Consider the following 15156-nt stretch of genomic DNA (forward strand, 5'->3'; position numbering starts at 1 on the left):
CCCACACCCACATCTAAACTGTGACAAGATGCCTCAGACCACGCGGCTACCCCATGCAGCAGAGGAGTAAGATTTACAATAAACTTTTTACTTATCCTCTTTTCTCACTCATGGAGCCAGTTCTTCACATCTAGGGGCTGATTCTTGAAGCTTAAATTTTCATATTTTAGGATCTCATGGTTCCAATTGACATAATTAACTTGGAAGTAAGCCTGTGCCATATTTTTTGTCTTCACATTAACTTTATTCTCTCATTTTTCTATATCACACAATCTTTTGGATTTTCTCAATAACTAAGCTGAAATTACATTGTTATTCCAAAATATAAAAACACATCCTATCACATCAGAGGAATGCCCACTACTACTTCACTCTGCGATACTAACAATATTCCAAATGGTTTACAGATTCTCTTGACAAATGAATTTCTATTAATTTATATTATTATTTTATAAATGAACCCAGAAATAAATTACTAAATTGTACAATTAATAATAGAAATTTTAAGTGTATCAAATGTTTCATAATTTCAAATGCTTTAAAAAGAAAGTAATTTGAACTGTACATTCAGAGCTAGTACATATCGATTGTAAAAAAGAAAATTAAGTAATTTCTTTTTACAGATTTTAGCCTGAAATATAATACATAGTGTAGAAAATCATATGAAATTCTTTTAGAAAAAAAGCTGAGATAATATCAACCTATTCTAAATTCGAAGATATTTCTGGTATTGATCACTTCTGTTGAGAAAAAATAATGCTGGAGGAGGGTGTCCCTTTACAATATCCCTCTCACAAAATTTGGAAACGATGTTCTTACAATATTTTGTGATAGACCACTTAAGATCTGCCAAATTGTGCACAAAATGATACAAAAAGATAGAATACAGATTTGTAGAGGTATCTGGTACATAACATATTATGGAAAACATAAGAAAAATATCTACTATACAAGTCACAATTTATACTGTTGTGACTCGCCAATCTTTCAAAGTTCCGCTGCGCAGTTACGTGCGTCCTCTACATGCAACGCTGTCTGACAGCCATGCAGCAGCAGCGCCACCTAAGCGCCCAGCCAGCCAGTGGCTGCTAGACTTGGACTCAGTTATGATTTCACTGTTAAAGTGTACTCTGTTTACTTGATCTGTGACTATCATGTATTGCATCTTCCTTGAAATATATATGTTCAACTTGAAGTTATAACAATTGGTGATGACGTAGTGATTTGTCTTTTCCATCATTGACCCACGTTTCCATGGCTACTTTAGAGCAACTATTGCAAGGTCTCATAGAACAGCAAATGCTTCTCACAAATGTGATTCATGATTTCGTCGCGGCATCAATGCAGGGCGTCTCTCGTCGTTGGCTCTACCTACTTTTCCTCCTTACGACAAGACGGCGGAAGACTGGTCTGATTACGAAAAACATCTTCGACAGCACTGCTTGGCATTTCATGTTGCGGATGAACAAACATGTAAGTCTCTCATCCTTTCATGGATGTCACCTCAATGTATTGGTTGTTGTTGAGATGTTTATTTTCCACCTCCAAGTTGCAGATGTTTTGAGTGAAATGCCCAGTTGATGTGTTGTTGTTTTCACGTCAATTCTACCAACATTGAGAGTTGTTTACTTCTTGGGGTTTTGTAAAATTCCTGGATTTTTGTCTCGGCGCTGTGCAGCCAATGAAAAGGATTGCGGAAGACTCCCAAATAAATTCCAAATCACAGTGCAGTTTTAATGCCAATATATTTCCAGGACTCTGGTGTCTGAGCCTGGTGAACTGTACCGGTTACATCACATGTACACAAAGTTGACATCAAACGACACAGAGTTCACGCCACCAAAATCAACAAACGAGTCCGCATACAATACATGTGATCGCAACCATAGCCAAAAAACGAGTCTCCCAGGGTGCCTGCACGACCTCTATTTAAACTTTTGTTAACAATACATACAATGAAAATTAAGGTTTTATGTAAAATCACAATTAGAAGTTAAACAGAATATGAGATACACATTGCTAAAACTTTACAATCTCAGTGCTGAACAAAATGAACCTTTTTTTGCAACTTCATTACGAGTTAATATAACATTTTCTGACCAATTATGTTACAGGTAACAATTACATTTCTAAATTTGTTTATAACAAATCAACTAGTGCCTGAATTTTAGTGCTAACATATATCGGAGATTCAATTAACGTGCTTTATTTATATGTTCTATTTAATTTGCTGTAGTAATTTTATAATGATAGGTTTACTGGTACATCCTGACTATGTGCTCTATTTATTTCGATTAGTTACAGTATTAATTTCACATTTATATTGTGTTTCTCACATAAGAACAATGTTAAATGCTTTTGGCACATTCAAAACGCACACGGTGGCTTTTACACATGTGGTTTCAGCAAAGCATCATTATCGAATTATATGTATACTGAAATAGTGGTTATTTTTGTACATAATGGACAAGACCTGAGTCAAAACAAGGCCCCGGGAGTAGACAACATTCCATTAGAACTACTGATGGCCTTGGGAGAGCCAGTCATGACGAAACTCTACCATCTGGTGGGCAAGATGTATGAGACAGGCGAAATACCCTCAGACTTCAAGAAGAATATAATAATTCCAATCCCAAAGAAAGCAGGTGTTGACAGATGTGAAAATTACCGAAATATCAGTTTAATAAGTCACAGTTGCAAAATACTAACACGAATTCTTTACAGACGAATGGAAAAACCGGTAGAAGCAGACCTCGGGGAAGATCAATTTGGATTCCGTAGAAATGTTGGGACACGTGAGGCAATACTGACCCTACGACTTATCTTAGAAGAAAGATTAAGAAAAGGCAGACCTACGTTTCTAGCATTTGTAGACTTAGAGAAAGCTTTTGACAATGTTAACTGGAATACTCTCTTTCAAATTCTGAAAGTGGCAGGGGTAAAATACAGGGAGCGGAAGGCTATTTACAATTTGTACAGAAACCAGATGGCAGTTATAAGAGTCGAGGGGCATGAAAGGGAAGCAGTGGTTGGGAAAGGAGTGAGACAGGGTTGTAGCCTCTCCCCGATGTTATTCAATCTGTATATTGGGCAAGCAGTAAAGGAAACAAAAGAAAAATTCAGAGTAGGTATTAAAATTCATGGAGAAGAAGTAAAAACTTTGAGGTTCGCCGATGACATTGTAATTCTATCAGAGACAGCAAAGGACTTGGAAGAGCAGTTGAACAGAATGGACAGTGTCTTGAAAGGAGGATATAAGATGAACATCAACAAAAGCAAAACGAGGATAATGGAATGTAGTCAAATTAAATCGGGTGATGCTGAGGGAATTAGATTAGGAAATGAGACACTTAAAGTAGTAAAGGAGTTTTGGTATTTAGGGAGTAAAATAACTGATGATGGTCGAAGTAGAGAGGATATAAAATGTAGACTGGCAATGGCAAGGAAAGCGTTTCTGAAGAAGAGAAATTTGTTAACATCGAGTATAGATTTAAGTGTCAGGAAGTCGTTTCTGAAAGTATTTGTATGGAGTGTAGCCATGTATGGAAGTGAAACATGGACGATAACTAGTTTGGACAAGAAGAGAATAGAAGCTTTCGAAATGTGGTGCTACAGAAGAATGCTGAAGATAAGGTGGGTAGATCACGTAAGTAATGAGGAGACACTGAATAGGATTGGGGAGAAGAGAAGTTTGTGGCACAACTTGACTAGGAGAAGGGATCGGTTGGTAGGACATGTTTTGAGGCATCAAGGGATCACAAATTTAGCATTGGAGGGCAGCGTGGAGGGTAAAAATCGTAGAGGGAGACCAAGAGATGAATACACTAAGCAGATTCAGAAGGATGTAGGTTGCAGTAGGTACTGGGAGATGAAGAAGCTTGCACATGATAGAGTAGCACGGAGAGCTGCATCAAACCAGTCTCAGGACTGAAGATCACAACAACAACAACAACAACAACAACAACCCTATGCCTAGACCTGAAGAATTGTTCACTAAACTTGCTGGAGGCCAGTATTTTTCTAAACTTGACCTGTCAGAAGCTTATCATCAACTTCTTCTTGATGCTGCTTTCCAGCAGTTTCTGGTCCTTAACATGTCTTTTGGCCTCTATCAATACCAATGATTGCCATTCTTGGAACAATTCTTGGAAAAATTATTGCTCACTGTCCCTGGGTGTATAAATTATCAGGATGACATTGTTGTCACTGGCTCCACCACTGACAAACATCTTCAAAATCTCCGCACACTTTTTCATGTCTTACAGACTGCCGGTCTTAAGTGTAATCTTTGGAAATCAAAATTTTTTCAGGCATCTGTCACGTACTTGTGGTTTCAACTCTCTCGGGATGGTATTCGTCCACTTCAGCAAACTGTCGCTGTGATCGATGCCCTTCCTCACCCTACATCTGTTAAGGAACTACAGGCCTTCTTGGGGAAAATAGCATACTATCACAAGTTTTTACCATCTGCTGCTTCGGTGGCTCAGCCGTTGCATCGTCTGTTGCATAAAAACGTGCCTTTTCACTGGTCCGCATCATGCGATGCGGTTTTCCCGAAATTGAAGACTATGCTGAAACAGGCCCCATGCCTGGCTACATATTGACCTGGCCAACATCTTGTTCTTGCCACGGACACGTCTCAATATGGGGTCAGTGCAGTCCTTGTGCACCGTTTTTCTGACGGTTCTGAACAACTCATTGCTTATGCCTCCAAAACGCTCACGGATGCCCAACAAAAGTATTCTCAAATTGAAAAAGAAGTTTTGGCCATTATTTATGCTCTTCATAAGTTTGGTGTTTTTCTCTATGGATCCAAATTTCATCTTGTTATGGATCACAAACCACTTGTTTCCTTGTTACATCCATCAAAGTCACTTCCCGACAAGGCTGCACACCGCCTCCAGTGTTGGGCTCTTTACTTGTCTCGTTTCAATTATCAGATTCATTTCCAGCCGATGGCTCAACATGCAAATGCTGATGCACTCTCATGCCTTCCCATGGGTCCTGATCTGGCATTCGATAGGGACGAACTTTTGTATTTCCACCTGGATGTTGCCGAGCAGCGGGTTGTGGACGGGTTCCCCATCATCGGGGACTGGCTGGCGGCTGCTACGGGTTCTGACCCTACCCTCTCCCGGGTTTTACACTGTATTCAGAAGGGTTGGCCAGATCATCTGTCCACTAAGACTTCTGATCCGTTGTGGAACTACTACTCTTTGCGTTACCGCCTCACGGCTAGGGATGGTGTTATCCTCCCTTCCACCGAAAATGCTTCACTGCGTGTTGTGGTACCTGTGTCTTTGCGTGCTTTGGTCTTGAGCCTCATTCACCAAGGGCACTTAGGTGTCTCTCGCACAAAATCTCTAGCGTGCTGTCATGTGTACTGGTCCGGCATCGACTCTGAAATTGCACACATGGCCGCTGCCTGCGGCCCTTGTGCATCACAGGCCGCCGACCCGAAGTCATCTTTGTCACCGTGGCCTTCACCTGAGAAGCCCTGGGAGCGTATTCTTGCTGACTTCATGGGACCTTTTTTAGGTAATTATTTTCTTCTCGTTATTGACACTTACTCTAACTTTCCTTTCATTGTCCATTGCATGTCACCTACCACCGCGGCAACCACCAATGCTCTAGCTCGCATTTTCTCTTTGGAAAACCTTTCCTCTACTCTTGTTACTGATAATGGTCTGCAATTTGCCTCTTCCAATTTTGTGGATTTTTTTGCCTGTCACTGCGTCATGCATGCCACAGCCCCTCCATTCCATCCATAGTCAAACGGTGAGGCTGAACGACTGGTCCACACATTTAAGGCTCAGATGACGAAACTCTTGACTTCTTCTGCTGATGATGCACTTCTCCAGTTTCTGGCTTCTTACCATTTCACCCCCATGGGCGACCACGGATGTGGACACATCGCCCATGCCTTTTGTTATAACAACCGGACTTGCCACAATGAGCAAATTGGTGCATGGGGCCCCAGCAGATTTGACCCCCACATCTCCTGTCATCTCGACCTGTTATCATCGGGGACACTTCCGCCCGTATGGGAAGCCTCCTCCTCAAGACTTTGAGGCCAGTCAAACAACACCTATGGACGTTAGCAATCTACAGGCCACCTCCATCAAGACCTGTGCAAAAAATTCAAAGGGGGGAAAAGTGTTGTGACTCGCCGATCTTTCAAAGTGCCGCCGTGCAGTTACGCGCGTCCTCTACATGCGGTGCTGTCTGCCAGCCATGCAGCAGCAACGCCACCTAAGCGACCAGCCAGCCAGCGGCCACTAGACTTGGACTCAGTTAAGATTTGACTTTTAAAGTGTACACACATCTTACTCTGTTTACTTGATCTGTGACTTTTATGTATTCAGTCTTCCTTGTAGTATATTTGTTCAACTTGAAGTTATAACATATACATTTATCAGAATATGGCATTCAGATTTTCAGATCTGTGGAACATTCTGTCACAAGACAATTGACACAAAGTCAACACTACAACACTAAGCTACAGAAATAAGTGCAGAGAGAATGTAAGTTACTAGAATTACAAATCACAAGTTTACATCTCCAAAATAATAAAAAGAGAAGAGAAAAAATTCAGAGCCTAAGTGTACAACAAGTGAGCCGACTCAAAAAACTCACAATGATGGGTACAGACCAAAAGAATGTACTCAGTCATGAGTAGGAATATAACACAATATCAATCACCCACATAAACCAGAGTATTTAAAGATATGTTGGCTCATGAAAGGACAAAATAATGAAAAAAAAAGGGGCCTAAGCCTACGATGTGGGGACCAACACATGAACCCAAACCACACCAGCACCAGCAAAAATTGTTTCAACACAACAAAATGAATAAAGTTCATAATCAATATCAGTAAGTTTGATCATATGTAAAGAGTAATTATAGGAAGCACCTAGCATCAATTAATAGTTGCATGCTCTCCTTGAGAACACACACACAGTCACAATGACCAGGGGTAATCAAAACAGAGTTAAGCATGAGTTTGCACACAAGTTAAGTTCCAATTAGACACAATATTACAGTACTCAGGATAAATACAGGTAAACAGAGTCATAAACAGCTTTGAATGATGACATAATCATGTAGCTTGAGGACCAAAATCAATGTATGAAATCAGATATTTATACATCTTGTGATACTGTCTATATTAGTAGAGGTCTTCCACACTATTTGCTAATTGTTCATATAAACTAATCTATGTACATAGCAGCCTACAACATTAATTTACAAATGATTAAATAAAACATTGTTTTAAAGTTACGTAATGTACTGGGAGTTGTTAATCTCCTACTTCAAAAACCATACATTTATGTTGAACAACACTGTCTTTGGCAGTATTTTTTTTTTCTAAACAAATAGTTCAATGAATTTTTCATGTAGGATAATTTCTTGGCTAACAATTTATAAATATCAGCCACAACACTGATGTGGTTGACAGATGTTCGAGCACATTACCCAGCACCTATGATCTCTTGTAAGTCGACTGCACCAGTAAGGGTACAGCCATACAGGAGGTTGGGGAGTGGATCCACACACATCTTTCAGTTTCCTTCCTAGATTTCTCATCACACGCACCAACAGATAGGTTACTTCCTGTCTAGCATGCATATCAAATCATGAAACATTGTTTTGTGCACTAAATATGCTGTTCAATACCTTTCTCACATCACATGGCATGTGCTCTCCCTATTTATATTGCAAAAGCAAGTATATAGGATTTATGTCAGACAGGATTAGAAAGTGTTCAGATACGAAACTTTAATAAACAGAGCTAAATGCAATGAAAAATGGACTAGTAAGGCAATAAAGCAACAATCTACAACAAAACATAATTATATAATTGTATGAACCTCCAAACATACTGTGTCATAGATTTAAACTCAGTCAGTAGATAAGAAAGAGCTTTAGAAATCACAAATCTTACATGACAAACAAAACACAATTATATAATCATATGTGTCTGCAAATATAGTGTATATTTTCTCCCAGACAAGAGATCATTATGCATTCATGTTTAAAGGTCTTGTCCTCTGTAATAAAAGTTAAAAGCATCTGAAATTTTATCAGTTTTCTTTGCTTACCAGTAGCTCCTCTAACCTTTACATGTATAATGGGCATTTCCACAGAAATCTAACTATACCTAATCTTGTCTCTAAATTGTTCAGATATACCACAGATCAGGCTCCCTGTATCAATCAAACAGTTCCCTTCCCACTGATCAGTCTTAATCTTAGTGTAAGGACACCCAATATCTGAATCTCCTTCTCTGTTATTAGACACTTCATGCAAAAGACCACTTTTAATTTCATAAAATGCTACATCCATCATGTGTTTACAGGTTTTTATCAACTTTACTGTTATCATAGCATTACTTTGGTTTACTCATGTTGTTGGGTAAAGATTGAACTCAGTGAATAGATTCCATGGTACAAGTAACATCACTTGTCACAGAAGGAACACAAAACAGATTCTTGTCAAAATTACACTTCCTGCTTAAATCTTCTTTCACTTCATTGGGATACAAATATTGACTAACCACAGGTAACTTATTCCAGAATGCACATTTATCTATGTTATCATCAATCTGGTCCCAAACAAACTTCGAAATGTTTTCACCTTTATTCTCTAGGCTCACAGATAACTCGCCTTTACTCTTTGGATCGTTACTCTGCATGACATTAATTAAAAACTGTTTTGACTGGACTGATATTCCATGAATCTCGTTTGCAACATCACAAACATCATTTACTTTACCTGTGTTATCAAAATCATTCACAAATAACTCGTAAACTTCATTATTTTTAAACTCCACAAATACCTCATACTCCTCATCATCATATTCCTCCAAAATTACTTCACCAAAAACGTCACTAATAAAACAAGTCTCATCTCCATCAAAGTCACTTCCCTCACCTACATTCATTTGCAATAGGCCACCAGCATCAGTCTTACTAACCTCCATTATTTCACTGCTCTCATTCACATTTTCATCAAAAATACCATCTAGCTGAGATCCAATACTGTCATCACCTGATTTACATACATCAATAACACTGTTTTCTGATGAAGAGAAGAAATCATTGGTACATCAAAACTCTCACTACTCTCACATTCTGGTTTGTGATTAGCACCTACATCACCATAACTAAATATAGTACCCCAAAACCTTTGATCAAAACATAAATGAGAAATCTGATATTCTTTCTGTTCAATTAAAGATACATGTCCCATATCATTAACACTGATATTATTGACAATTGAAAGTGTAGCTTGGGGGTCCTGTGCTTGTTGTGTTTCCTTGCCCCAAAACTGTGGACCTTAATAAATAAATAATAAGTAAATGGTTTATTTGTCTATAATAACTTAACAGTCATGCACATAGTCAGTTTACAAACACAAGAACATTAAAAAAAGTTTAGAAGTAAAGATAAATTATATACAACAACATTAGAAATCTTTGGTGGAGAAAAACATTTATCAGTTAACAGTTGCTTTAATTTTGTCCTAAATATGTTTCCTTTTAACAATATAATATTATTTAGCAATCTGTTATAAAAATCTCTTCCAGCAGGAGCTGGACTATGATCTGTTTCTCTTTTATTACTAAATTTTATGTGGTAATCCTCTCTTTCTTGTATTATAATTATGGATTTCACTATTGAGTACACTATGCTCCATATTTTCTTTTACAAACAGTATAGTTCTGGGAACATAATGAATACACTGCTAGTATGTTATACTTAATGAAATATTCCCTACAGAACTGCTGCTTACTAATATTAGATATTATCCTAATTGCTCTTTTCTGTGCTCTAAAAGCCCTATCCATATATACCATTGGTGCCCCACCCCAAATTGTATAATTCCAAAATAGATTTGTTTTAAAACAGGTTGTGCTTTTATGCTAGAAAGAGGTTTTAGCAGGTAGGTATTACAGGAGATTTTTTTACACATGTAGCTGATGTGCTCCTTTCATGTAAGATGTTCATGTACTATGATACCCAGGAATATATGTTTATCAATTGTTTCAACTGATAGCTCTGGTTCTGTATCCATCTGTCTTGATTTATAGTTTAGCAGAAACTCCATCAGAATTGTTTTGCCCTTATTTAGTGCCAATTTGTTTGTAGTGAGATATTCTGTGATGAGGTTAATGTTCTCTGCATTATTTTGCACCTACTAACTGTTTTGTAGAGCACCAACTTATGAAGGAGGTGTCATCAGCATAATTTACTAGGTTTGAATTTTGTGGAATTATTATACTGTAATAAAACAAAAAAGGCCTGATAATGCTTCCTTGAGGGTCTCCACTCCGTCTACAGGCCACAAGTGGCCCATCGGGACCATCCGACTGCCGTGTCATCCTCAGAGGAGGATGTGGATATGACGGGCGTGGGGTCAGCACACCTCTCTCCTGGTCGTTATGATGGTATTCTTGACTGAGGCCGCTACTATTTGGTCGAATAGCTCCTCAATTGGCATCACGAGGCTGAGTGCACCCCGAAAAATGGCAACAGCACATGGCGGTCTGGATGGTCACCTATCCAAGTGCCGACCACACCTTACAGCGCTTAACTTCGGTGATCTCACGGGAACCGGTGTGTCCACTGCGGCAAGGCCATTGCCCCTTGAGGGTCTCCACAGTTAAGAATTCTATAAGATGATTTTATTGTTTGTGTACATCCCAGTTGTATAATACAGCTTTACACATTGTCTCCTGTCAGGAAGGTAGGATCTCAACAGTTCTAAAGCTACTCCTCTTGACTCCATAAGCTTCTAATTTGTGTAGAAGAACAGAATGATTTACAGATTGGTTGGTTGGTTCGCTGGATTAAAAGAGGAGGAATGGGACCTAACTATGAGGTCATCAGTCCCTTGTTCCAAATAAAACAATGCCGCAAGTGCGAGAATAAAACAAGTGAGACTGACAACTCAAAATGGAATGAAAGAAAATCACAAGAACAATGAAGTGTAACAAACATGTAAATGGATAAAAGGGGACAAGAAAACCACAGAAATACAAGAAATGGAATTAAGAAATTAAAATGACAAAGCAGGTTACCAGGGCTGGCTGACCATGAGAATAAAAAAGGAAACACCAGCCACTCTGCAAGACATTAAAACCTCCACCCTAGAAGCACTAGGGTGGAAGACACAGAGGAACAAAGGACATGCACTAAAAGTTACATCAAATGATAAAACCCACCCTCATGAATAAAATGTAAAAATAAATTAGCCGATGATGCATTGTCAGATAAAATTAGTGGCAGTGAGTCCAGTAACTCAAGATTTCGTGCTGGGCAGTCAAAGTGGGAAAGTGGGACAGCGCACCAGAATATGGGCCACTGTCAGCCAGGTGCCCCACCAACATTCAGGTGGGTCTTCGCAGTGCAGGAGGTAACTGTGGGTAGCCTAAGTGTGGCCAATGTGGAGCCAGCAGAGGACAACTGATTCCCTGCGAGAGATGCCCACATGGAAGATTTCCGCACATTTGTAGTCTCTTTAATGGCACACAGTTTGTTGTGTGTACTGTTATGACATTCCATCTCCCAAAGCCAAAAACCCCTACAGCATAAGTCAGAACGCAGATCAGGTTCAGGGATGCCCATCACCAGAAGCAGTTTCACGTAGCTTGTTTGGCCAGCTTGTCAGGAAGTTCATTGCCTGGGATGCCGACGTTTCCCGGGGTCCACACAAACACCAATGAATGACAGGACCGGTCCAGTGTATAGATGGACTCCTGGCTGGACGCTACCAAAGGATGGCAAGGATAGCACTGGTTGATAGCTTGTAGGCTGCTCAAGGAGTCAGTACACAGTAGAAATGATTCCCCAGGGCATGAACAGGTATACTTAAGTGCACGACAGATAGCCACAAGCTCTGCAATGAATACATTGCAGCCATCAGGAAAGGAATGCTGTTCAAATGACCATCAGCCATTGAGCCATCAGTGTAAACCACTTCAGAGCTCCAGAGCATGTCAAGAATCAAGAGGAAGTGACAGTGGAGAGTGGCTGGAGGTAACTGAGTCCTTAGGGTCATGCAAAAAGTCCAGACAAATCTGCGGCCTAGGTGGACACCTCGGAGGTGTATGCAGATGGACCTGGATGGGAGGTGGTAAAGGGAAGGGCTCCAGTTCAGACAGAAGGGACTGCACATGAACTGCAATCATTAGCCCTGACCCAGGCCGTCGATGCAGGAGATGAACTGCCAATGGTGGAAAAAGGAGACGGTAATTCGGATGCTCTGGAGAACTACAAATGTTTGCAACATAACTGACAAGCAGTGGTGCACATCAGATCTGCAATGGAGGGACTCCAGCCTCCACGAGGACACTGGCTATGTGACTCATCCTAAAAGCTCCTGTCACTAGGTGAACGCCACAGTTGTACAATGTGTTGAGTACATGCAATGTTGAGGGCACTGCCAAACCATAAATGAGACTCCAATAGTCAAGACGGTATTGAACAAGGGCTTTGTACAGCTCCAGCAGAGAAGAGCAATCTGTACCCCAGTTGGTGTTGCTCAGGCAGCGGAGGGCATTGAGGTGCTGCCAGCACTTCCACTTAAGCTGACAAAGGTGAGGCAGCCAAGTCAATTGGCATTGAAAACCAGTCCTAAGAATCAATATGTCTCCACTACAGTGAGTGGATCATCATGAAGGTAAAGTTCTAGTTCCAGATGAACAGTACGACACCGACAGAAGTGCATGACTTAGTGGACAAAAAGTGAAAGCCGTGGGCAATAGCCCATGAGTGCGCCTTGTGGATGGCTCCCTGTAGGCGCTGCTCAGCAGCATTAGTGCAGTACGAAATGCAGAAGCCGTGTGCATACAGAGAGGGTGAGACAGATGGCCCTACAGCTGCTGTTAGACCATTAATGGCCACTAAAAATAGTGATACACACAATACAGAGCCCTGCAGGGCCCCATTCTCCTGGATATGGGGGCAACTATAGGAGACACCAACTTGGACATGGAAAGTATGGAGGGACAGGAAAGTCTGGATAAAAATCAGGACCAGGCTTCCAAGATCCCACCCATATAATGTAGCAAGGATATGATGTTGCCAGGTGGTGTCATATGCTTTGCAAAGATCAAAAAAGACAGCAACAAGGTGTTGGCATCTACAAAAGTCTGTTTGGATGGTAGACTTGAGGGACACAAGATTTTCAGTGGTAGAGTACCCCTAGTGGAAGCCGCCTTGACATGGAGCCAGTAGGCCACCTGACTCCAGGACCTAACCTAACAGCCTACACACCATATGTTCCAACAGCTTACTAAAAATGTTGGTGAGGCTGACAGGCCAATAGCTATCCACATCAAGTGGGTTTTTTGCAGGTTTGAGCATTGGAACAATGGTGTTCTCCTGCCATTGCCACAGAAAGACACCACTGCACCAGATCCCTTTGAATATGATGAGGAGATGGTGCTTTTAGTCAGATAAAAGATGTTTAATCATCTGACTGTGGATCCGAACTGGCCCAGGAGCCATGTCGTGTCAATGTGCATGTACACTGAGTAGCTCCCAATCCATAAATGGGGCATTATAGGGTTCACTGTAGTGTGTAATGAACGAGAGGACTTTCCTTTCCATCCGCCATTTGTTGGTGCAAAAGGCTGGGGGGTAGCTCCCCGACACAGAGGCTTGAGCATAGTGCTCAGCAAAGTGCTCAGCAATCACGTTTATGATGATGATGATGACGATGATGATGATGATGTTTGGTTTGTGGGGCGCTCAACTGCACAGTTATCAGAGCCCGTACGAATTCCCAACCTCTGCTCAGTCCAGTTTCGCGACTTTCATGAATGATGATGAAATGAGGAGGACAACACAAACACGCAGTCATCTTGAGGCAATTACATTTGTGTCAGTACATAGTATGCCACTGATGATAAAACCAGGACACCTGTTGGGGTCTGTTACCCAAAAAGACGTTTGATCTTCGTCCAGACTTGGGAAGGTGATGTATGTCACCCAATGGTCGACACATACCTCTCCCAACACTCCTGTTTCCATCGTTTTACAAGCTGGTGTATTCGGGCACGGAGCCACTTAAAGGCTATCAGATGCTCTAGGAAAGCGTGTCACTTATGTCACTGTAGAGCTCGCAATACTCTGTAATTGGCTCAGCGACTTCCGACAACTAACAAGGGACTGTCTTTTGCCGGAGGCACCCTAAAGAGCGAGGTATCACGTTTTCCGCCACAGAAACGATTGTGGTAGTCACCTGCTCAACCATCACATCGATGTTACCATGTGGGGCAGAGTCAAAAGTGACATCAGAGGTGAAAGTTTCCGAGTCCGCCTTGTTTAAAGCCCATCTGGGCAGGCGTCCTTAGGCCTGATGCCGGGGTAGTGACAGGAAGATGGGGAAGTAGTCACTAACACAGGTCATCATGTGCTCTCTTTTGGATAGATGGAATAAGTCCTGGGCTGCAAATTGATAAATCAATGGCCGAGTAACTACCTCGAGCCACACTGAAATGTGTGGTGGCCCCAGTATTTAAGAGGCAGAGGTTGAACTGAGACAGTAAAGTTTTGACATCTTTGCCTCAGCCAGTAAGCAAGGTGTCACCCCACTAGAGATTATGTGCATTAAAATCTCCTAAAAGTAGGAAAGGTTTAGGGAGTTGATCAATCAGTGCAGCTAATACATTCTGGGGTACTGCACCATCTCGAGGAAGATATACATTGCAGACAGTTATTTCCTGCATTGCCCATATTCTGACAGCCACAGCTTCAAGAGGGGTTTGAAGGGGCACAGGTTCACTACAGACTGAGTTTACGACATAAATACAAACTCTACCTCACAGTTATAATTGCTACGGTTCCTGTAATGTCCCTTATAGCCATGGAGGGCAGGGGTCTGCATTGCCAGGAACCAGGTTTCCTGGAGGGCAATGCATAAAGCAAGTGTAAAGCTTAACAGTTGCCTTAGCTCAGCCAGGCTGTGGAAAAGCCTGCCACAATTCCACTTCAGGATGACATCATCGTGAGACTGGGAAGGCATGGAACACACAAACAGGCAGTTTATGCCTCAGGTCACCTGCTACCACTGACGTTTTGCCTGAGCAATCTATATCCATTGTGTCTGAGGGTCTGGTGAGATCTAGGTCCTCAGCGGATGCCAGA

The sequence above is a fragment of the Schistocerca serialis genome, chromosome 6, assembly GCF_023864345.2.
Source record: "Schistocerca serialis cubense isolate TAMUIC-IGC-003099 chromosome 6, iqSchSeri2.2, whole genome shotgun sequence".
NCBI classification, from domain to species: Eukaryota; Metazoa; Arthropoda; class Insecta; order Orthoptera; family Acrididae; genus Schistocerca; species Schistocerca serialis.